This window comes from Hyperolius riggenbachi, chromosome 10 (assembly GCF_040937935.1).
Source record: "Hyperolius riggenbachi isolate aHypRig1 chromosome 10, aHypRig1.pri, whole genome shotgun sequence".
In the NCBI taxonomy this organism is placed as follows: domain Eukaryota; kingdom Metazoa; phylum Chordata; class Amphibia; order Anura; family Hyperoliidae; genus Hyperolius; species Hyperolius riggenbachi.
In genome coordinates this window covers 207,131,888-207,155,226 of record NC_090655.1, presented here as the reverse complement: position 1 = coordinate 207,155,226, position 23,339 = coordinate 207,131,888, and the positions used below count along the sequence as shown (strand labels likewise).

Sequence of the window (23,339 nt, the reverse complement as noted above, 5' to 3'; positions counted from 1 at the left end):
GAATGGTTGTACCCTTTATTTTGGTATCCTGCGGGCAATTGGTGTATGCCATTTTATAGTATCTGCTATAAAATTTAGGAGGGGAGGGCCCCTTAAAATGGGTCTCTTGTTGGCAGATAATTTTGGCTCTCTCTGAAACAATAAGACCCCTGGCATTCAAAGATAGCACCTTAACTGACTGCTGGAATGTTAATCCCAGTAAGAAGGTCCTTGAAAAGGTTAGCACAGGCTTAACACAATAGAAAGCCGCATCTACACGCGTAGATGCGGCGGCGATGTTCCTTATCAATCGAGTCGCTGATGCGGCTCGATTGATAAGATCCGACAGGACGGCTCTCCCCACCGCCGTTTCCCTGCTCACTCCCCGCGAGGGGACAATGGCAGGGAATCGAGCGGAAGATAAGCGGCGCCAGCGGGGACGAGCGGGGAATCGAATCCGGGGGACGCGGAAGAGGCGATCCGGCGGCTAATCGAGCCGCCGGATCGCCGCCTCATCTACACGTGTAGATGAGGCTGAAAAAAACAAAAGATAAGTGGTGAAAAAAGTAAGGATGAATGCGTGTTAGAAACCACGCAGCTTCAAAAAGACATGTACAAACCATTAGTGCAATAACTGCACCCAGCCTGCCTTCTTTCTCAGCAGGTACCGCCAATGTACAGGGGAACTCCAACTGGAGACCAGTGGGAGTTTCAAGAATCAGTCGAACATAGGCTCTAGGAGTTGTCTCCATCTCCCAAACCTACGTGTGCATAACCAAATAGCGTAGAAAAAAAAAAGAGCAAAACAGTAGTGATAAAAGAGGGAGAATGCCATGTATAACTCAGAAGAAATCAATATAATTCCCACCCCAAACCCAGTACCTTCCCCTCTCTCCTCCACGACCACCATCCCCCACAGTGAGCCCTCTATTGTTGCACACCTTCTCTAGAAGCATCCACCAATGGTTAATCTAAGGTATTTAGTGCAAACAACATATGTTCCAAGGTAATTCACTCCCCTATATCCCTTCCCAAGCTGACATTCCCAATATACTCCCCTAGCCCCTCATCCTAGTAGTAACTTTGTTTCCCAACAAGTGGAGCAGACAACCCCATGGCTATATAGGGACCATAAATTCCGGGTCCCCATTCCCCACCAAGAACCCAATCCTATCATAGGCCCCTATGGTTAAGTCAGCACTCCATATAACATCATCTTTCACAGAAAATAAGGGAAAGACAGCAATATTAATTTCAAGTTATGGCTAGGCGACATCCATCAGATGACGTCAGGGCCTATGCCTCCTTGGCAAGGTGGAGAGCAGAGTAGCTGTTCCAGCATGTACTTGGGAGTATAATAGCAGAAGCAGGGGTTCCATTGCTCTGGGCTTATGGTCCAGCAACAAGAGGGGAGGGAAGAGGATTAGGGCAGTTAACATCAAACCCAGGAAGGTCACAAGTCTAGATGCTTATTTGGGGCCAATGGGTACCTCACATGGCAAAATGATGAGAGTCAATCCCCTGCCTCTAAAGCCTCATCTACACGTGTAGATGAGGTGGCGATCCGGCGGCTCGAATAGCCGCCGGATCGCCTCTTCCGCGTCCCCGCGCCTACCCGCTCGCCGGATTAGATTCCCCGCTCGTCCCCGCCGGCGCCGCTTATCTTCCGCTCGATTCCCTGCCATTGTCCCCTCGCGGGGAGCGAACAGGGAATCGGCGGTAGGGAGATCCGTGCTGTCGGATCTTATCAATCAAGCCGCATCAGCGGCTCGATTGATAAGGAACATCGCCGCAGCATCTACGCGTGTAGATGCGACTTAATACTTATATTAATAGACCCTGACCAAGCATGCAGCAGATCAGGTATCTCTGGCATTATTGTGAGTTTTGACAAGATTAGCTACATGCTTGTTTCTGGTGTGATTCAGACACCACTGCAACAATAGATTAGCAGGCCTGCCAGGCAATTGGTATTGTTTAAAAGGAAATAAATATGGCAGCTTCCATATCCCTCTCACTTCAGTTCTCCTTTAGCTGGTTGCCAAACACTCCACTCCAATTGGCATGAATGCGGCAGCAGCCCCAGGACCGCTCAATGCCAATTGGCGTGAAATCCTGGGACGGGTTTTGCAGGAGATCGTGCACACCGATGCGCATCAGTCTCCCAGCAGCGATTGGCTGATGTCTATGAAAGCCGATTACTGGGATTAGCAGACGGAGGGAGGGTATAACAAAAAAAAAAATAATTAACACAAGTAAAATTTAGAAAACAAACAAACAAACATCCCAGCAGGGATCAGAGCCCACCAACCGAGCTTTCTGTTGGGGGATCACTTGTGTGCTGAGGTGTGTGGCCCTGCCATGAGCCCTTAAAGCTGCAGTTGCCTAAATTGTAAAAAATAGCCTGGTCACTAGCGGGGTGTAAGCCTATGGTCCTGAATAGGTTAAAGTCTCTGACTGAGCCAGTTGGGGACTGCTGCACATTCGCGGTGCTGCACGTCAGCCTCATTGGTCTCGCCCCTGTGGCCAGGAGAATTCTGTGCCTGAGCAGTTACAAGCAGGCGCAGAACGCTTCCGGCAGCGGGAGCTTAACCAAAAAGACTGCACATGTACAGTAGTCCTCCACTACCGGGGCTGACAGTGGGAGAATGGATATAGTATTACTCCCCCCTCCATTATGGGATATGGTACACCACCAATCATTTAGTATTAAGTCTCCCCCATTATAAAACATAATATACACTCTTGTCATAGGATATGCTCTCTATTCTTCATAACATGACACCACACAATACATTCTCTTGGATCCACCTTCCTGCTGTGTCCCCAATGACATTAAAAACACACACACACTGTATACAGTGGGATGCGAACGTTTGGGCAACCTTGTTAATCGTCATGATTTTCCTGTATAAATTGTTGGTTGTTACGATTAAAAAATGTCAGTTAAATATATCATATAGGAGACACACACAGTGATATTTGAGAAGTGAAATTAAGTTTATTGGATTTACAGAAACTGCACAATAATTGTTTAAACAAAATTAGGCAGGAGCATAAATTTGGGCACCACAAAAAAGAAATGAAATCAACATTTAGTAGATCCTCCTTTTGCAGAAATTACAGCCTCTTAACGCTTTCTGTAGGTTCCAATACGAGTCTGTATTCTGATTGAAGGTATTTTGGACCATTCCTCTTTACAAAACATCTCTAGTTCATTCAGATTTGAGGGCTTCCATGCATGGACAGCTCTCCAGTCGCACCACAGATTTTCTATTATATTCAGGTCTGGGAACTGAGATGGCCATTCTAGAACATTCTTGTGCTTGTTCCTCTGCATGAATGCCTTTGTGGTTTTTGAGCAGTGTTTAGGGTCATTGTCTTGTTGAAATCAGCCACGGCGTAGCTTCAGCTTTGTCACGGATTCCTGGACATTTGTCTCCAGAATCTGCTGATACTGAGTGGAATCCATGCGTCCCTCAACTTTGACAAGATTCCCAGTCCCTGCACTGGCCACACAGCCCAACAGCATGATGGAACCACCACATTTTACTGTAGGTAGCAGGTGTTTTTCTTGGAATGCTGTGTTATTTTTCTTCCATGCATAACACTCCTTGTTATGCCCAAATAACTCAATTTTAGTTTCATCAGTCCACAGAACCTTATTCCAAAATTAAGCTGGCTTGTCCAAAAGTTCTTTAGCATACCTCAAGCAGCTTTGTTTGTGCTGTGGGCAGAGAAAAGGTTTCCTCTGCATCACTCTCGCATACAGAATCTCCTTGTGTAAAGTGCACCGACAGGTTGACTCTGACTGTTCTCACCATTCATCGCTTCTGTCTTTCCGAGATTTTTCTTGGTCTGCCACTTCGAGTCTTAAAGGGGCACTACATCGAAAAATTGTAAAATTTAAAATATCTGCAAACATATACAAATAGGAAGTACGTTTCTTCCAGAGTAAAATGAGCCATAAATTACTTTTCTCCTATGTTGCTGTCACTTACAGTAGGTAGTAGAAATCTGACAGAAGTGACAGGTTTTGGACTAGTCCATAGGGGATTCTCAGCAAGGCTTTTATTCTTTATAAAGATATTCCCTAAAAAGGATTTAAACAATGATGCTGGCCAGCTTCCCTGCTCCCTACACAGTTTTTTGGCAGTTGGACAGAGCAACTGCCATTCACTAAGTGATTTTGAAAATAAATATATCCCTGAGAATCCCCTATAAAGAGATGGACTAGTCCAAAATCTGTCGCTTCTGCCAGATTTCTAATACCTACTGTAAGTGACACAGGGGTCACTGAGCTTACCAAGCCAAATTTGAGTTCCAATAATTAGTTCTAAAGGTTTTGGAATCAACAAAAATGACAAAAACCGACAAGTGCCCAAATTTATGCACTTGCCTAATTTTAATTCAAACAATTTTTGCGCACTTTCTGTAAATCCAATAAACATTTCACTTCTCAAATATCACTGTGTGTGTATCCTATATGATATATTTAACTGATATTTTTTATCGTAACAACTCACTCACTGTGTATATATACATATACATACATATATACACATACAAACACACACACACACACACACACACACACACACACACACACACACACACACACACACACACACACACACACACACACACACACACACACACACACACACACACACACACACACACACACACACACACACACACACACACACACACACACACACACACACACACACTAGATATAGCAATTGGAATGTGTTCCTGTGTATTGAGCAGCTGCAGCGGGATCTGTAATCCAACATTGACTATATCTCCATAATGCCTTCCTGCAGTAAATATTAAAATGTGATCATATATAATGATCTATAATGATGATATAAATATGAGCATATATCAATTCTGTGACACAAGTGCCCGAGCAAGTCCAAAATATAACAAGGTTATCAATGGCTAAAGATGCAGAGGACGAGCCACAGCTGGACAGCAGATCAGAGCTCGTCAGAGGATTCCAAAAACATGTCTGCTTACACAGGCAGCAACTTCGCACACGTACCACACAAACACTGCAAGTACCACACTCACCGCACAAACCGCTCACACCATACACACACCACAAAACAACACACACTGCTCCAACCGCACACACCACATATACCACACACACTTCACAAATCGCTCACACCGCAAACACCAAATACTGCACATGCTGCACACACACCACACCGCACAAACCGCACACATCCCACACACCGAACGTACCACACACACACATCAATGTGTGTTCACAGAGGCAGCACTCCCCCTCACATGCAGCAATAACATTGTTTAGAAGGCTATTTGTAGGGAGTTGCAAAAAGTATTATTTTTAGTGAGAGGAGGAGGAAATCCAGCACTGTTGTAGCTGCTGACTTTTTTGTAGCCCCCATTCAGTGTGTGTCTGTATGTATCTGCAGTAATTGAGCTAAATATAGTATTTAGCCTGGTGACTCTGAGTGCAGGAGGATGGGGGCGTGTACAGGGAAGCCAGCAAGCTGTGCTTATCATTCCACTGTGCAGTCTTAGCTCACCTCCTCTCAGCAAGGAAAGCCTGGGACGCTGAGTGCCATAGGAACGCTGTCATCACTAGACGATCTGGCCATAGCTTTCGCCTCCTCTGCCACAAGTATGATAGATACACAACACCAGTGTGCTGCTTCAATGTTGTTAACCCCGAGAGAGCAGCTTCTGTCCCTGCTACTGTGCGCAGCCATATTGCTGTAGCCCTGCAGATGAACAGCAGCTTCTGATTGGTCCGCAGCTCTGAATCACAGAAAAAAAGTCACGCCCCAGCTGGCGTCCCCGGGTTATTTATGGATGCCGCAGTGACACGGAATTTTACGGGCAGGCAAAGTTAGCTCATTATCAGGGGCGTCTCACCCACCAGGCAAGTATAGGCGGTTGCCTGGGGCGCCATGAGGTGGTGAGGCGCCATGAGGTGGTGAGGCGCATTCCCCCGCCGCTGCTACCGTGTCCATGTTTTTTTTTATATTATATTACCTCCCAACTTAGTCCCCGGTGCTCAGCACGCTACCATGTGCTCAGCAGTGCCTCCACCTCCACTTCTCCCCAGCCAATAGAGCAATCAATACTGCTCTTCTTTGCCAGGCTCCTTCTTTAAAGCCGTGCCCCTTCTTCTCAGTAGCCACACAGGTAAAGTGTTTACCTCGTGTGGCCCAGCCTTTAACTCCGCCCCACGCCAGTCAAACCAGGAGCCAGCGGCCAGCCAGCTTATGCCCCCGACAGTCTGACCCCCCCACCTGTGTCACTGGCTGCACACAGACACTGGAGCGAGACAGCCAGGGGACAGATGCAGTCACAGAGAGAAGAATGTGATGTGTCCGTGTTGGAGCCCTGCCCCCCGCACAAGACAGCAACACAGCCCGGGAGAAGGGAAGTTTCTGCTCCAGAGTAGTGATGGGAATTCCGGCACTTATCAGAGAATCGACTCTTCTGAATTGGCTCCCATTAAAGAGCCGGCTCTTACGGCTCTGAATCGGCTCTTCATTAAATATCACTAAACACCACTCAGAATCGGAGTAAAAGCCCCGCCCCCGTCTCCATGACAATTCCAGACTGCTTCTCTGACTGGGGCAATCCCTCCTGCTACTGCTCTGCTCCGCCCCATACACTCCTACAAGCTGCAAGAGGAGGACTACATCTCCCAACATGCCTCAGCGCCCTTTATTGCAGAGCAAAGCAGAGCTCTGTGGGGCGGCTGAGGCATCGGCTCTTTCAAAACTGAGAACCGGCTCTTGTCGTTCGCAGCAAAGAGCCGGCTCTTAGAGCCGGCTCGTTCGCGAACGACCCATCACTACTCCAGAGATGATAAGCTGCATGCACAGGCAGAAGAGAAGGTATGCAGGCAGGCTGCTAAGAACACTTCCTGTCCTGTGTGCAGACTCCCAGTACTGTTATAACTGCTAGAATGTGCCCTGCTCTTTTGATACTAGAGTTTTCTTTGAAAGCTGGTTAGGCTGTAGGCTGTTAAAGCTGTAAACCTGTGCTTTAGTGCTGTGCTGTCTCTCCCTCTCCCCTCTCTGTTCCTCTGCCCCCTCTTCCATCTTATGCTGTCTCTACCCCTCTCTGTTCCTCTGCACTCTCTTCCATTTTATGCTCGGCTTTATGTTTGTTTACATGTATTTTCTGGTGAAACGCTTTCACATTACGATTATTTTCTGACAACGCTGCCCCATTACGATTATTTTCTGGTGAAACGCTGCTGCCCTATGATTAATTTCTGGTGAAATGCTGCTGCAATAAGTGTATTTTCTGGTGAAACGCTGCCACCTTACGAATATTTTCTGGTGAACTGCTGCTGCAATAAGTGTATTTTCTGGTGAAACACTGCCACATTACGATTATTTTCTGGTGAATTACGATTCTGAATTACGATAATTACTATTATTTTCTGATGAAACACTGCCGCATTATGATTATTTTCTGGTGAAACGATGCTGCATTATGATTATTTTCCTGGGGGGGAGGGGCTTGGGGGGGGGGGGCGCCACAGGTTTTCTCGCCTGGAGTGACAAAATGACTAGAGGCACCCCTGCTCATTATTAACCACTTCAGCACCACATGGTTTTTTTGCTTAAAAACCAGAGCAATTTTCACATTTCAGCGCTCCTCCCATTAATTCACCAATAACTTTATTGCTACTCATCAGATGTAAATGATCTATATCTTGTTTTTTTGCCACAAATTATGCTTTGTGAGGGTGATATTTGCTTTTAGTAATTATGCTATTATCTGTGCATTTTAAAGGGAAAAATGAGAAAAAAAAGAAAAAATACACTATTTCTCCATTTCCATGCACTATAGTTTTCAAATAAACAATGTTACCATAAGTAAAACCCACACATTGTATTTGCTAATTTGTCCTGGTCAGTGGTGTAGGGCCCGAGGTCGCAGGGGTCGCACGTGCGACCGGGCCCGCCTCCTGCAGCCATGAGGGTGGGGCCCGGCCGGCCGCTCCCCCTCCTGTGCGTGTGCGTATGGCGGTGGTTAGGCACGTACTTTCTTTTTTTATTAAAACCCGTCTGAAGCTGTCTCCCGAGTCCCGACCCGTGCTGTGGCCACTAAAATGTTACTAGTTGCATCCCTTCTCCTCTCCCTCCCATGAAAGAGTCAGTCACTCACTTTGTGCCCCGTTTATAGCTGACAGCAGCGGCTGAGTTACACATTTCAGTGACGGCATTCTCCTGTATCTTTAAGTGTCCCCACTTAATGAGGTCATCAAGGAACTGGAAGGACCTTTACTCCACTGAAGAATGCTGCTGTCTGGAATGTGGAACTCAGCCGCTGCTGTTAGCTATAAACGGGGCACAAAGTGAGTGACTGAATCTGTCATGGGAGCCTGAGGGAGAGGTGGACAGGAGGGGGAACCTTTATGGAGGGAGAAAGGGAGATGCAGGGCACCGGACATCTGCATCAGAGGGATGAAAGAACACCACACACATCACTCGGGTAAAAAGCATTCTTTCTAAAGAATGAATGACCAAAGAAGGGAGGTGTGTGTGTGTGTGTGTGTGTGTGTGTGTGTGTGTGTGTGTGTGTGTGTGTGTATTGGCGGGGGTGTAGGGAGGGGGTCCCCTGCTTAAGCTTGCCCCGAGGCCCCTTAAACCGGCCCTGCATGGGGGAGAAGGTGGGGGGCTGCCCGGGCTGCAAATATGAACATTTTAGCAGCCGCATGAGAGGCAGCCTCAGACGGGGGTTTAATTACAAGAAAAAGTACTCTCAGCTCTGGCCCCCTGTGGCGAATCAAGGGAGCTTTGGGGGAGTGGGTAGGGGGGGGCATTACTGGCATGGGGAGGAAGGTGGGTGGGGGACATTAGTGGCATGGGGAGGAGAGGGGCATTAGTTTCATGGGAGAGGAAAAAATCACTACAGTGGCATGGGGTGAAGGAGGGTGTCATTTTAGTGGCATGGGGGGGAAGGGGGCTACCTGTATAAAGGAGAGGCATTTACTGGCATGGGGGAGATAGAGGGGGGCATTTTAGTGGCTTGGGGAGAAGTATGTACCAGGGCTGTGGAGTCTGTACAAAAATTACCTGACTCCACAGTTTATAAAACTACCTACTCTGACTCCAGGTACTTAAAATGACTCTGACTCCTTGGTCTCATACTTACCATGGCTGCGCATTTGGTATAAACATAACCTGACTCCGACTCCTTATTTTATAAAACCTCCGACTCCAGGTACCCAAAATTTCTCTGACTTCACAGCCCTGGTATGTACAGTATAAGCTGTGACTCTGTGCCTTTACTGATAGTAAACCAGTTGCAGTGTGTGCTGATATCTGCTACCTCCAATATGTACAGTATAAGGCCAGGTTTACATTAGGATGCATCCGCCCGTACACTTGCGTTCCGCTCCGTGAGTGGAGCGGGAATGCAAGGTCCCGACATGTCGGGAACGTCCGCTCCGATGAGCGGAACGCAGGGAACGGAACTGAGCAGAACGTAGCAATGTGAACTTTCCCATAGGGAAAGCATTGCTGCGGCTGCTGCGTTCCGCTCATCGGAGCGGAACGTAGGCTGAAAACAGCCTAATGTGAACCGAGCCTAAGCGGTGACTCTGTGCCTGTACTGTTAGTAAACCAGCTGCAGTGTGTGCTGATATCTGCTACCTCCAATATGTACAGTATAAGCTGTGACTCTGTGCCTGTACGGATAGTAAACCAGCTGCAGTGTGTGCTGATATCTGCTACCTCCAATATGTACAGTATAAGCAGGGGCTCTGTGCCTGTACTGATAGTAAACCAGCTGCAGTGTGTGCTGATATCTGCTACCTCCAATATGTAAAGTATAAGCAGGGACTCTGTGCCTGTACTGATAGCAAACCAGCTGCAGTGTGTGCTGATATCTGCTACCTCCAATATGTATTGTATAAGCTGTGACTCTGTGCCTGTACTGATAGTAAACTAGCTGCAGTGTGCGCCGATGTTTGCTACCTCCAGTATGTACAGTATAAGTGGTTTGCCATGTTATCTGTATTTTGGAGGAATCTCTGCCAAATTACGTGTATTTCTGGTGAAATGCTGTCAGATTACATGTATTTTGGGGGGTAACACTGAGGCAGAGCTCAAACTTCCTGGGCAGACCTTTTACACCACTAAGGTCATGTATATTTTGCCCACCTATGATCATGCCAACATTCTGTTACATGGTCATGCCCATTTTTCGTTGTGAGCCCCGCCTGCCAGCCACTGAGCCCCTTTTGAGCCCCCCTAAAAATCTGAAGCTGGAGTCGCCGCTGGTCACCATGACGGGGGAGTTGTTCTGTAAGATGGTGTCCATTATTAAATCTCGGGACTGTGAGGAAAGGTAAAAGTAACCAGCACTGCTACATGTCGGCACATGGCTGATGGCTCCTATGTGTCACTGGTGATTTTTTTTCTCCCATTGCTACATAATCTCTAAACTTATGTGACAGGATAACAACGCCTATGGTGATTACACATTGCTGGATGTAATAAACATTGGCTGCGCCGCTCGGTGTATGATTCTCAAGTTGTTAGAAAAGGCAGTAGAGTCTGCGTGGTATGTACACCTGTACTCCAGACTAAGCTTACCAGCAGGCAGAGAAGTACAGTAACTCCTGGCAACCAGGCAGTGTGATTACACTTGTTCCAAGCTAATGAAGGCTAATATGTGGCTGCTGGGGGAGCTGCACAACACTTGTGTTTCTTGTTTCATCTCATTTAATTAGACTAATAATGTGTTTTAATAACCTGCCTTTTTAAGAGGTAATTGTAGGTTAGTAGAGCTTTGTCTCTGTGGAGCACATGTTCTTTTGTGGGTGGTAAGGTACATACACACGTTGGATTTTCGCAAACGACCCGTCGTTTGAACATCCGGTCATTTGGACGTCAAATCGGGCGTGTGTATGGTCTGTTGTTCAGCTGATAAGACTGGACTTGAGTGATCCACTTGGCAGATCTTTCAAATCCAGTCTTATCAGCTGAACGACAGACTACAGACGCCCGATTTGATGTCCAAACGACCGGACGTTCAAACGACAGTTCGTTTGCGAAAATCCAACGTATGTACGAGCCTTTAAGCATCCATGTTTTCCATGCAAGGTGTATTCAGGTTTGCAAAACTGAGTGCTTTGTTTCCGGAGTCTTGATAGGTGTGTAATGTCTGAGATAGGGGGACTCAGAGTTTATAGTAAAGTGGACCTGGACACTTGCACAGGAGGAAAACAGAGAGAAATGCACCCTGTATGTATTCAGGGGCGTAGCAATAGGGAGTGCAGAGTTTGCAACCGCATCGGGCCCTTGGGCCAGAGGGGCCCTCCCTCAACCACAGTAATAGCTCTTTATTGGTCCTGTGCTCATAATAATCACTTCTATGTATACTTTGAATAGTGTACTGGTAATCATTAATAAACTGTTTCCCATCCCCTTCTTGCACCTCTGACACTGTAGTTGCCATTGGCAGTTTTTAGTGCGCCGCATCAATTATGTATAGAATGCTTGGGGGGGGGGCCCCAATGCAAAACTTGCATCGGGGCCCACAGCTCCTTAGCTACGCCACTGGTCCTGGTTATCTCAACATTTAAATAATGTTCCTAGTACAATGTATGGCGATAATATATTAGTTTCTGGTTTGTGTTTTTTGTTTTCTCATTGTACTCTATCAGTAATTAAAAAGCCCTTATCTTCATGATTAACAGTAATACACTCTCATGGCATACATATTTTAAAAGCTAAGTCCCTAGGGTAACTATGTATTCTCTTTTCAATGCTGTCACTTTTGGTTTTTTTTTACTAGTATTTATTTAGGGGTATAGAGTACATGTAAATAACAGTTTTATTGCTTTTCATTCAGTTTTCCGGTAAAAAAAATCACATGACTTATCCCTCAGTTGTCAAACACCACAAAATCTATTCTCTCACTTGTCACGGTTAAAATGATACCCTATATACATAATCAGATAGCTTATTGGGCATACAGCACACTGTTTACCACAAGTACGCCTATCTACTCCCCTGAGATTCAAGTAAAGTTTTGTGGGGAGTAGATAAGCGTAGCAAAGGAGGTAAAGTGGTTAAAGGACAATCCGTAAGTTTACGGACGGTTGGCAACAACAGTGCATCACAAAATGAAAAGAAAATTACACTGCAAATTGCACTGTAGGAATGAAATCAGTGTGTCACAACACACATAGAATTGACACTTCAAATTGTACTGCATGAATGAAATTGCACTGGAATTGTTTGGGTAATAGAACATTGCATCACAACGCTGAAGAATATAATTGACACTGACAATGATTTGTAGGGCAATATAACTGTGTCACAGCACAAAAAATAAAATTGACACTGTAAATTGTACTGTAGGGATGAAATTTCACTGAGATTTCTGTGGTTTTTTTTTTCGGCAATATAACAATGTGTCCCAACACGAAACAATAGAATGCAAATTGTACTGCAGGCATTGAATTGCACTGAGCTTTATTATTTTGGCAATACAATGTTGCCTCTATAACACAAAACAACAAAATTGACACTGCAAATTGTAGTATTGAAATGAAATTGCACTGGGATTTATTTTTGGACAACAAAACAGTGCCTCACAACACAAAACAATAGAACAGTTGCTGCAAATTGTCATGTAGGAATTTAATTGCACTGAGATTACTAATTTTTGTCAATAAAACAGTGCATCCCAACACAAAATAAATAAAACTGTTGCTGCAAATTGTACTGTAGCAGTGACATTGCACTGTGATTTTATTATTTTTCGGCAATAATATAGTGGCTCACAACCCAGACAAATACAATTGGCACTGTAACAGAAATGAAATTGCACTGTGATTTATTTTTTGGAAACATATCTCTGCCTCATAACACAAAACAATATAAGAGTTACTGCAAATTGTTCTGTATTAATGGACGTGCACTGGGATTTATTTATTTTTGTCAATAGTGACACTTTTTGTCAAAAGTGTGTCACAACACCAAAAAAAAAAAAAAAAATCACACTGCAAATTGTACTGCAGGAATTAATTGCACTGAGATTTTGTTTTTTTTTTGGCAATATAACACTGCCTCACAACACAAAACAATATTACATTGCAATTTTTTGTGGTCAATATATCAGTGCGTCACAACACAAAAAATTGAATTGATGCTGCAAATTGTACTGCTGCAATGAAATGGCACGGTGATATATTTTCCTTACCAATAAGTGCCTCACAACTTGAAACAATAGAATTGACACGGCAAATTGTACTGTACAAATTAATTTGCACTGGGATTTATATATTTGCCAATATAAAGCTGCCTTATAACAGAAAACAATAGAAAAGTTGCAGCAAATTGTACTGTAGGAATGAAATTGCACTGAGATTTATGCAATTAACTTTTTCTCCTTTTCTCTTGAGTTTTCACCTAGGTAATAATTTTTCATTTTCGCTTTTTTTTTAATCAACTTTTCTGCATAAAAATACTTAATTGGTAATGCGTCAACATACCGCCACCATACATTCCATACAGCCATATGCCCGTTTTACACAACATGTCCTGTGAAATCTATACAATACTGTATAGTGCAGCAAGAGAATACATTATCTAATCTGTCCCTGGTCTGTCTGTACCCTGGTGGAGTGCCCCCTTATCAGCTGATATTAAATGCAGTTGTCAGTATTTAAACATTTTAGCCTTTTGGATGTATCTACTACGTCCAAAAGGCTGCTGCCGTGCATTTGCGAACGCTCCCGTGCTTCAGCACGTTAGCCTGGAGATCAATGAATGGGAATGCAGTTCCCATTCGTTGTTCTAAGTCCCCGTTAGAAATACCGACCGCTTCTATGAGAAGCCCGAATCTTTCTAAAGAAAAAAAAAGTTTAATGTCTTCCCTTCACTTCCTGTAAGCGTGATCGCGTGCATATAGGAAGCAGGAAGAAAAAAAATGTAATAGTAAAACTACATGTACATACATTTTTTTTCAAATACACACAATAAATTACTTTTAAAATTAACTGTTTACCCCCCACATTCCCAAAAATACCCAAATAAAATTTGTAACTATATATAAAAAAAAAATAATTTACAATTGAAAAAACAAATCAAAAACATAAATAGTTACCCAAGGGTCTGAACTTTTTTTAAAAAAAATATGCATGTCAAGAGGGTATATTACTATTATTTTTTAAATTATAAGCTTGTAAATAGTGATGGACGCAAAACTGAAAAAACGCACCTTTATTTCCAAATAAAATATTGGTGTCATACCTTGTGATAGGGACATAATTGAAATGGTGTAACAACCGGGACAAATGGGCAAATAAAATATGTGGGTTTTAATTATGGTAGCATGTATTGTTTTAAAGCTATAATGGAAGAAAACTGAGAATTTTTTTCAATTTTTTTCTTAATATTCCCATTAAAATGCATTTAGAAAAAATAATTCTTAGCAAAATGTACCACCTAAAGAAAGCCTAATTGGTGTCGGAAAAAACAAGATATAGATCAATTCATTGTGATAAGTAGTGTTAAAGTTATTGGTGAATGAATTGGAGGTGAAAATTGCTCGGATGCATAAGGTAAAAAAACAACTGAAGGCTGAAGTGGTTAAAGTGAATCCGAGGTGAAAATAAACTAATGAAATAAACAATTGTATTTATCCTCCTACTCCTAAAAATGTCTTTTTTCAAAATACCATGGTTTTATTTTAGATTTGAAGGGACCCTGAGCAGTGCCATAAAAAGGAAATTTGGACTTACCTGGAGCTTCCTCCAGCCCCCATAGCCTGCAAGGTCGCCCGGCATCCTCCTGGTCCCTTCCGTGGTTCCGCTGGCAGCTCCAGTAACCGGTGACTTCGGCTGAAGTCGTGTGTACACACCTGGTGCATCATCATGCCAGATGGCGTAAGCATCGTGCGCATGCGTGGTTCAGTCTTTAGAGAACCGCACATGCGCAGGACCCTTACAGCAACTGGCGTGTACGCACGACTTCTGTCGAAGTCCCTTAATTACTGGAGCCGCCAGTGGGACCACAGAAGGGGCGAAGAGGATGCCGGGGGACCTTGTGGGCTACGGGGGGCTGGAGGAACAGAGGCTGTCACTTCCATGCCTAAAAATTAACTATTTTAGGCACCAAACTGAAACAAAAAAGAAAAAAAAAAGATTATTAATACGTTTTCTACATATACATGTTTATCTCATCATGTCACATGTTGTTTCAGGTACCGTTTAATCACTCAACTGAAGCTTGTATAAAGCAATCCAGTGGCCCAGAACTTTTTTCAACTTTTTATGACAGTTCCTCTTGTCTTTGCATTCACCATTTTTTAGCAAAACGAATTCTCAATGGACGTACGACAGTCCTCTTCAGTGGAGGGGTGTTGCGGTTCCACTTTAAGACCAACATTCTGTGTGGCGTAAGCAACCACAGACCTAAGGAAATCCTTTTGTGTGTAGAGAGCAGGTCATCATTCAAACTGCCCAACAGTAGTGCCGCTGGCAACATAGGAATACTTATTTGGAACACCTTCTGCAGTACGCTGTGCACAAGAGACCAATGATGCTGGATCTCCAAACACTGTCATACTATGTGTGTGAAGCCTGCAGCAGCTTGGGAGCACTAACAACACTGACCTGACGCCATGGGGTCCATCCTCTGCAGCCTAGCAGGTGTGATATAGCACATCTGCTATATAGTGCTATATAGTATAGTGAATTAATTTAAAGGATACCAGTCTGTCCCTGGCTACAACTGGTACCACAAAGTAGTAGCCCAGAATCTTTTCCCAGGATTTATCCATTAGCTCAGGGAAGCTGAAATCCTTTACAAACATTACTACCCTTGCCAGGAAATGTTTTATAAACCCCAGATTTAGTGTGTTCTAAATCCATTCCTCATTAGCCAATTCTCCCTCGGCACTGTGGGGCTCCATCAAAGTGGTTTCATCTTCTCTTTAAAAGGGACCCTGAGCAGAGCTTTAAATAAAAATTGGCACTTCTTCCTCCAGCCCTTGTAGCCCACAAGGTCCCTCGGCATCCTCTGGGTACCCTCCGTGGTCCTGCTGGTGGCACCATTAGCTAGAGATGTCGCGAACCTCCGATTTTCATTTCGCGAACCCTGTTCGCGAACCTCCGTGAAAGGTTTGGTTCGCGAAAAAGTTCGCGAACCGCAATACACTTCAATGGGGAGGCGAACTTTAAAAATTTAAAAAAATTCTAGCGGTTGCAATAATGATAGAAAACATGTTTCAAGGGCTCTAATACCTGGAGGCCCGCCTCACCTCCCTCCCTCCTCCAAGCAAGGTCCTTATGCCATTTCACTCAATTGTCTGCCTACACTAATTAGTTAAGGAACAGCTGCTTTCCTCCTCCCCTTCTACCTATTCCGAGGGTCTCATCTGCCAGGGAATTATACTATTTCAAAAACCAGTTTACATACCATAGCTGGCAATCGAACCTGGGTCTTACTGTGTGGTGGGCAAGCACCCTAACCGCTGTACCACAACAGTAGTAACTGAAGTTAGCCTAGCATTTACTATTTATGCTCAATGCAATAGAAACATTAGGTTGCTTAAAGGGAACCTTAACTGAGAGTGATATGGATGTTTCCTGTTAAACAATACCAGTTGCCTGGCAGTCCAGCTGATCTCTGTGACTGCAATAGTGGCTGAATCACACCCTGAAACAAGCATGCAGCTAATCCAGTCTGACTTCAGTCAGAGCACCTGATCTGCATGCTTGTTGAGGGGCTGTGACTGAAAGTATTAGAGACACAGGATCAGCAGGCGATTCAGGCAACTGGTATTATTTTAAAAGGAAAAATCCATATCCTTCTCCGTTTAGGTTCCCTTTAAGGATTTGTAGCATAAAAGCCAACTCACATTGGCTGGGATTTGAACCCAGGTCTCACTGTGTGGTGGGCAAGCACCCTAACCGCTGTACCACAACCGTAGTAACTGAAGTTGGCCTAGCATTTACTATTTATGCTCAATGCAATAGAAACATTAGGTTGCTTAAAGGGAACCTTAACTGAGAGTGATATGGATGTTTCCTGTAAACAATACCAGTTGCCTGGCAGTCCAGCTGATCTCTGTGACTGCAATAGTGGCTGAATCACACCCTGAAACAAGCATGCAGCTAATCCAGTCTGACTTCAGTCAGCGCACCTGATCTGCATGCTTGTTCAGGGGCTGTGGCTAAAAGTATTAGAGACACAGGATCAGCAGGCGATTCAGGCAACTGGTATCCTGTCCTCTAAAATACAAGACAAAGTGATCTCTCCTTTTACCTGTTGATGTGAGGAGCAGATCCTTGCCTGTCTTGAAATCATACTCTTCAAACTCAATTTCTAAAAAGAGTTCTCTAAAGAGAGAGAGAGAAGAAAACAATAATTCACTTCTGGTGGTTCCAGGCTAGAGATGATCGATGACATGCTAACAATTTTGAGTTGATACAGTTTTTTATGTTAATGTTATGCAAATGTATATACCTTGGAAGTGCACCAATCAAAAACATCAGCTCCTGCATTTGATTGATCCAATATGAAATATAATAAATTAGCATTAGCATATCACTAACTATCTCCATTCAAAACTCCAGCAAAATTGTTTTGTCTTTACTGTAGTTAGTGTTTATTCCTCACCTGTGCTGAACTCTGCAGGAAACGCCTCCTCCTTACACGGCTCATCACTCCTCATATAGGCCTCCCTTGCCTCCTGTTTAACTTGAAGCTTACCGTAATTGGACATTCAATCTTCTAAATATAAAAAATAACATAGATAAAAGAGAAACTTTGCTGAATACATCATAATGAATATTATTGCTTATTTTTATAATATTACTTTTATATTTTATTTAGTGGGTTTTTGCCCAGACTAACATCTTTACATTATGAAATTTATCACGGGTGGCCACATCTTTAATGCTGGCAGGTGCAACGTTTATTTAATTTTATGTTCTGAAGTCAGTAAAAATGGCATCTGGGCCCATATTCAATTAACTTTCAACCTCATACCTGTCACTCGAGGGTCTACAGAAACAAATCTTTCCGTTCATTTGGAGACAAAAATGGCCAAGCAATAGCTGTAAAATTATGCTGCTGCATAAGGAGGGGGCTTGTCGGTTGAAAAACCTATACAAATACTATTTAGCAAATACTATTCACAATTGGCCTTTCTTCCTATGATTTATGCTGACAATCATATGCCACAATGGATCTCACTTGAGAATTCCTTGATCCACTCTATGGGCTGGAGTGGACAGTTATGGTCATCTCTGCGATCTTTAGGGCAAATTAAGTTATCTTCTCCATAACTCCTTGTGCCTATGAAAAAAGGTCAGGTTTAAACACGAACTACAGTCCCAACCTTCCCAGCTTACTGAACTTCTCAGGAATTTCTGGCAGGACTTAATGTCTCATCCTTCTGCTGGTGGTCAGAAAATAATATTAAGACCCTTGGGTGCCTCTCTTATGCATCAAAAGTGTACACTATGACTCAACTCAGGGAGAAATATCCTTTGCCGACTGGACTTTTTCATTGTAACCAGATTCTGCACTTCATCCACTCCCTTAGCAATTCAAGCAGGTCGATCCAAAGGACTTCCCTTGAATAGACATGCTCTATTGACCCATTGTTTCGGGGAATATTGTCGATTCCGTACTCTACTTTCAGTTCTAGAGTGTCGTTGATTAAGCAGCCGTTTCAATTAGAATGGGAACACAATTGTGGAGTGGAGTTGGACGAGGAGCTGTGGTCGCAATGTATAAAGCAGAGGGACACCAAGAGCCCCAATAGTGTAATGCGTCTGTGGTCGCAATGTATGGACACTATGTCCAAAGGTAGTCTCCAGGTCAGAAATATGGAGGTTTCCCTCAGGTTGCTACACAGAAGCTACCTGGTTCTGGTTAAATTGCACACTATGTCCCCCGACATGCCAGCTGTTTGTTTCCGGGGCTGCCAATGCACAGGTATAATGTATCATATATGGTGGACCTGTCCCAAAGTGTGCCCCGACTGTGTTCTAAATTGGTCAGCCTTCTCAATACGACCCTCTCTATTCACTTGCAGATAGATCCTGCGATTTTCATATTAGGCCTAAAGCCTGATGATATTCCTCATGCTCAACATAAGCTAGTACAATTCAATGGGAATGCTACGAAAACATATATAAGCTTCACAATGGCGACACCAGTACATCTCCCTCAATTGTGTATTAGATAGATTGCATGAAACCATGTTTAACAATAAAATTAAGCAATAAGAGAACACAGGCACCAGCAGGATAAAATATTTAAAAATTGCTTGGAGGAAGCGGTGGACTTACCTCCAGTAAGCAGACACGAAAGACTGTCAGTATAAATATAAGTACATTTATTGAAAAAGTACCCCAAATATGTGCAATGCGTTTCGCAGGCCGCGCCCGCTTCATCAGGCAGTAATATGGGGACAAACAGAATTTCTGCAACAGCAAGTGAAGCGCCTCTCGCAGAGAAGCTTCACTTGCATTTTATCCACTTTTATCCTGCTGGCGCCTCTGTTCTCTTATTGCTATATTGTGTCCGTCCTTGGTGGAGGGGTGACCTACCCCCTTTTTTCCGATCTACAGAGAGCGACTTTTTAATCCTGAGTGAGGACAGGTTTAATCTCCTCACCTGCCGATACAGTGGTTGACTATGTGGTGGTAAACCATGTTTGAGAGTATACACATCTCACGTTTCATTATATTCATATGCTATTAACATACTACACTATATTTGGCTCTCGGTCTCTCCACTTTTAACAAAAATATTAAGGCTAACTTAGCGGACAGAGTCCATCATTTAGAGAAATTTGGCAGCCCTGGCTTCAGAATGTTGCCTCGCAGGACATTAGACGAGCCTTGGATCGTTTTCAGTCCTCTTTCCTTGTTTTTTCCCAAATTCAGTGCTGTCTGTTAGAAAGATATATATATATATATATATATATATATATATATATATATATATATATATATATATATATATAAAAAATTTTTTTTCACATACTTGAATTTCTGCCTGATACATGTTGCATTCAGCAATCATTCCGTTTAAATGTTTGGCCACTTAGCTAACCTTACTTTTCTATATTTCAGTGAAGCTGTATCTCCTTTTGTTAAAGGACCACTATCGCGAAAAAAAGTAGGCGGTTAAAATCTGACAGAACCTACAGGTTTTGGGACAGTCCATCTCCTTATGGGGGATTCTCAGGGTTTTCTTTGTTTTCAACAGCATTTCCTGAACAGCAGTTGCAAAGTCTCAAATTTATTAATTAGATTGCCTGACTCAACCACCACATTATTGATTAATAATACCCACACCTCAGTACCGAGGGAGTGACCATATACTGTATACTAGATATGTATCCAAAATTCAAAAAATAATAACATGGTCTCTCATAGGTATATTCAATTGCAAAAATTCAGTTTTATTGGAAGAATTGTACAAAAACACACAGACCAGCCAATTAAAATCACTTAAAAAAAGGCCATTAGAGCGCGCTCACTCATTTTCATCACCACACATTCCGTACTCAAACACCCCTTCTGGTACCGGTACCAATTGCTCCAGATCTTCAGGGAGGGGGAGAGAGCTAGTGCAGGATCAGTGAAAATGATGGAATCTTCAGCTTGCAAGCTCAGAACAGCATATGCCGGCATACATAGATCTCACCACTCATGTGGAACTCCTGTGACTTCCGTCTGGTATACCTCCGGATTTCGCCTCCTCCAGGGTCCCCGACATGGACCCTTGTGTAATAGTGTTGCCGGCTTTTCCGATGGTCAGCGTGTCAGGTCTACCCGTCCTGCACTGCAGTGTCCAATCGGGGAGCAAACTTTATTCTACCTGTAGATGCGGTTTCAGCTGCTGCAACTCTATAGCGCTCACTGGCCACGGGATTTGCACCAGCCTATCGACGCATTGCGCCCGCAGTTGCAAAGTCTAACTGACAAAATGGTGTGCAAGTGAGTAGGGAGGCTGGCTGGTATCTAACTATTTTGGCAGTTTAACTGCTGTTCAGGAAATGCTGTTGAAGACAAAGAAAACCCTGAGAATCCCCCATGAGGAGATGGACTGGCCCAAAACTTGTCGGTTCTGTCAGATTTTAACTGCCTACTTTTTTCTTGACAGTGGTCCTTTAAGCGCTGTGAGTTGCTTTGTCACCTCTGAATAGCAATTATACTCTGTATTGACAAAATTCAAATAAAGTATTTTGAAACAAACAAACAAAAAAACACAGTTCAGTCATCCATCTAAAAGAGGCCTTGTACACACCATGCAATTTCCCATCAGATTTCGTGTCGAATCAATAATTTCCACAGGTCCAATCTGATTACCGATTGTTTTTCTGAACGATTTTCCAATCACTTCTGTACATAATCGATCAGAAATCAGATCAGACCTGTTGGAAATGATGGTTTCGACCCAAAATCTAACTGGATATTGCATGGTTTGTGCCAGGCATTAAGCATACAGTATAGGGGGCATGAGATTTGTGCAGCCTAAGCAAGGCCAGGCCGAGGCAGAGGTGAGAGAGGCTCTAGCCTCAGGGCACAGGGTAGGAGGGGGCGCACAACTTTCTCAGCTATAATTCCCCTATTGTGTTTGAAGCCGAGTGAAATAAGGAAAGGGGATACATGGCAGTGACTGCAAACCAGATAACTAGAGATTAAGGTTTTGGGGGCCTGGGGCACCTTTTAGTCTAATAGCAATCAGTGTGCGAAGGCTGGGGTGGGAGAGATAGAGGGACGCACTTTGGTTTCTCAGCCTTGGATGCTGGAGGACCTTGTCCCAGCTCTGCCTGGCCTGCTACACACAATCACAGCATTGCACTGATGGAGGCACCTGACCTGTGCATGCGCTGTAGGGGTCACAGGAAGTCAACCGATGATGATGTCCAGAGCTGGGACAAGGTCCTCCAGCACCCAAGGCTGAGACACCAAAGTGCGTCCCTCTATCCCTCCCACCCCAGCCTTCACACACTGATTGCTATTAGACTAAAAGGTGCCTCCGGCCCCCAAAACCTTAATCTCTAGTTATCTGGTTTGCAGTCACTGCCATGTATCCCCTTTCCTTATTTCTCTCTGCTTCAACCACAATAGGGGAATGATAGCTGAGTAAGTTTTGTGCCCCCTCCTACACTTCGCCCTGAGGCTGGAGCCTCTCACGCCTCTGCCTCGGCCCGGCCTTGGTTGCTTTTTTTTTGAGCATCTGTGTCATTTATTGAGTCAGTATTTCTCCTGGCTATAAGAAACAGAGAACGGAAATAAAATAAAAAAAATTCCATCGGCTGCACGTGGCGTTCTTACTGTATTGCGCAGTTGCTGCTGCAAAAATCCATGACCGGACAACTTTCCTTTATGGTTGCACTTTGTCCCCTCCCCTGCAGGAGGAGCAGCAGCACCTCCCCCTCCAGAGCTGCCAGCGGACTGGCAAGCAGCGCCATGGCTGCTGCTGCTTATATAGCCTCTGCCCCGGGCATTATGACATCATTTGTTGGTCAGGTGCGCCCGCATGCACAGGTATGACATCATTTGTTGGTCAGGTGCTTCCGCATGCACAGGTCAGGTGCGCCCGCATGCACAGGTCGAGAGCATTGTGACATCATCATCGGTTGACTTCCTGTGACCCCTACAGCGCATGCACTGGTCAGGTGCCTCCATCAGTGCAAGGCTGTGATTGTGTGTAGCAGGCCAGGCAGAGCTGGGACAAGGTCCTTCAGCACCCAAGGCTGAGACACCAAAGTGCGTCCCTCTATCCCTCCCCCCCCAGCCTTCACACACTGATTGCTATTAGACTAAAATGTGCCCCAGGCCCCCAAAACCTTAATCTCTAGTTATCTGGTTTGCAGTCACTGCCATGTATCCTCTTTCCTTATTTAGAGGGACGCACTTTGGTGTCTCAGCCTTGGATGCTGGAGGACCTTGTCCCAGCTCTGCCTGGCCTGCTACACACAATCCCAGCCTTGCACTGATGGAGGCACCTGACCTGTGCATGCGCTGTAGGGGTCACAGGAAGTCAACCGATGATGATGTCACAATGCCCTCGACCTGTGCATGCGGGCCCACCTGACCTGTGCATGCAGGCGCACCTGACCAACAAATTATGTCATAATGCCCTGGGCAGAGGCTATATAAGCAGCAGCAGACATGGCGCTGCCTGCCAGTCCGCTGGCAGCTCTGGAGGGGGGAGGTGCTGCTGCTCCTCCTGCAGGGGACAAAGTGCAACCATGAAGGAAAGTTGTCCAGTCATGGATTTTTGCCGCAGCAACTGCGCAGTACAGTTAGAACGCCACGTGCAGCCGATGGAAATTTTTTTTTTCCGTTCTCTGTT

General features: G+C 44.4%; 2 protein-coding genes across 4 annotated transcripts in view; one reads left to right on the top strand and one right to left on the bottom strand.

Moving 5' to 3' along the window:
* The window catches only part of LOC137534283 (oocyte zinc finger protein XlCOF8.4-like), a 46,303-nt gene extending 38,073 nt beyond the window's left edge, over window positions 1-8,230 (bottom strand). For 2 of the 3 annotated variants that reach the window (XR_011024353.1, XM_068255710.1), the window contains exon 1: window positions 5,544-5,674. The gene's annotated coding sequence lies outside the window, so the exon portion shown is untranslated. Of the gene's footprint in view, window positions 1-5,543; window positions 5,675-8,154 lie in introns of those variants that run through there. The other variant, XR_011024354.1, reaches the window with a different exon arrangement.
* Window positions 8,231-8,306: 76 nt separating this feature from the next.
* Window positions 8,307-23,339, top strand: part of LOC137534274 (zinc finger protein 84-like) — an 84,134-nt gene continuing 69,101 nt past the window's right edge. The window contains exon 1 of the mRNA XM_068255684.1: window positions 8,307-8,344. The gene's annotated coding sequence lies outside the window, so the exon portion shown is untranslated. The remainder of the gene's footprint in view (window positions 8,345-23,339) is intronic.